The sequence below is a fragment of the Sinocyclocheilus anshuiensis genome, unplaced genomic scaffold, assembly GCF_001515605.1.
Source record: "Sinocyclocheilus anshuiensis isolate Anshui unplaced genomic scaffold, SAMN03320099.WGS_v1.1 scaffold3955, whole genome shotgun sequence".
In the NCBI taxonomy this organism is placed as follows: domain Eukaryota; kingdom Metazoa; phylum Chordata; class Actinopteri; order Cypriniformes; family Cyprinidae; genus Sinocyclocheilus; species Sinocyclocheilus anshuiensis.
In genome coordinates, this window is record NW_015556067.1 from 90,722 (window position 1) to 92,581 (window position 1,860).

At 35.5% G+C, this 1,860-nt stretch overlaps 1 long non-coding RNA gene across 1 annotated transcript in view; it reads left to right on the forward strand.

Annotated features, from left to right (window-relative positions):
- The first annotated feature begins 1,259 nt into the window (after positions 1-1,259).
- The window catches only part of LOC107676195 (uncharacterized), a 2,394-nt gene continuing 1,793 nt past the window's right edge, over positions 1,260-1,860 (forward strand). Inside the window, exon 1 of the long non-coding RNA XR_001632707.1 lies at positions 1,260-1,271. This is a non-coding gene — a long non-coding RNA (uncharacterized LOC107676195). The remainder of the gene's footprint in view (positions 1,272-1,860) is intronic.

Here is a 1,860-nt window from a genome sequence, read left to right on the forward strand (position 1 = left end):
TTACGCCTTCTTTCTTTGCGTGAACATTTGGGCGGCGTTATGCAAATCTTCCCACACAGTGACATAGACATGTGGGGCCGTTTTAGAACGAGTCGTTTTAGGAGGGCGTGGACAAGTCTTAACTTTTATAAACAATATCTCTTTGGGTTTGAGACTTTAGTCTTTGCAACTTTAGGGATATCTATGCACGAACAGCATTGTGAACACCAAACACATGTGGTCACTCGCCACTGGTTCCCTGGTTCACTTGAACTGAACTGGGTTTGGTTCATTCTGAAATAAGTTTGTGTGATTAAACCCTAAGTGTGTAAATTATTTTTGGGGCCTCTATAAAGTCATATAAGTTGATGATGCCAACATCAAACAGGAAGTGAGGCTGTGTGTATCTCAATCATTTTGTTGTTTGCAGTCTGCAGTTTGTTTGGTTCCAGTGAAGAATCAGCGGTGTGAAGCATTAATCCATGAATGTTAATGTTTGCTTGTAACGCGTGTTTGCGATTTACAAAAAGTGATTTATTTAAATCCACCGGGATATATGTCATAGTTTATAGTATATATTTCATGTTTTACTTAGCCTACTAAATAAATAAATACAATGATGGAACGTGACTAGTTATACAAATAGAAATGCAGAATACAAAAAGACAAAGCAAAACAAATACAAAACTGGAAACAAACACAAAGCAAGGAAAGAAGAAATAAAGAGAGAGTTACTGAAATTCACTGTCTGACGTCACATTGGTTGATGAGAATATTGTTGTGTGTTGTATGTTGTGAACCTCAGTGGATCAAACTGATTCTCTGTTATCTGGTCAGTGGTGATTTGCATTGTGTTGAATGAATGGGAATGTTTCATATCCGTTTCTTGTGCTTTCAGTGCTGATGTGCTTCATCCACTGTGCTGTACTGCAGTACATTTGATGTATTAAACAATTGTGAATTGTGTAGTAGTTTATTCATCCCACATTGGTCTCTTTTCTGATGATTTATGTATACATTTTACATCTTCACAGGATCAACTGTCTGTGTAGGTACTCATGCTGCTAAAATACTATTTCTGTAATCTGCTAATCAATAAATCAATCAATCAGTTTTAAAATAGTTTAGTCAGACAAAAATCATAGACCACTATATAAAACAGAAATGAGTTCTGGGGTGAGAGTTTTGTTTGTTTCTAAGGTTTTTCAGCAGAGACACAGAAAAGACTGACTCATCCATTTTTCATTTTCACTGTACATAATGACGGTACCATGGTTTTAGTTAAAAGGCTTGTTAGAGACAGACTGAGAATAGACAGCTAGAATTTAGACATAAGTTTTCAATTTCTTTACGGAGTTATTACCTTGTCAACTCTTTAAATAAACTACTGTTTGAAAATCATTCCCACCTGTTGAACAGCTTTAATGCCAACGTGGGCTTTAAACTGCAGTGAGCCGAATGAATGTGGTACCCAGGGGCGTAGATTATGCGGGGGATTATAAATAAAGTATATGAACAATGCAGTGCTAACTGACATAGCATTTATTTCAGTATTGAAACTATTCTGCCTTATGTGATAAAAAAAAAAGTGTCCGTAGTATATAAACAAATCATTATTATTGGTTATTGTCCAGCAGTTATCTGATTTCTAAGCCAATTAAAAGCTAGAAATGAGAGCACAATTTAAGTTGACTATACACTACCAGTCAAAAGTTTTTGAACAGTAAGATTGTTAATGTTTTTTTAAAGAAGTCTCTTCAGGTGTTTACAACACTGATAAGAAGAAATGTCTCTTGAGCAGCAAATCAGCATATTATGATTTCTGAAGGGTCATGTGACACTAAAGACTGGAGTAATGATGCTGAAAATTCAGCTTTGATC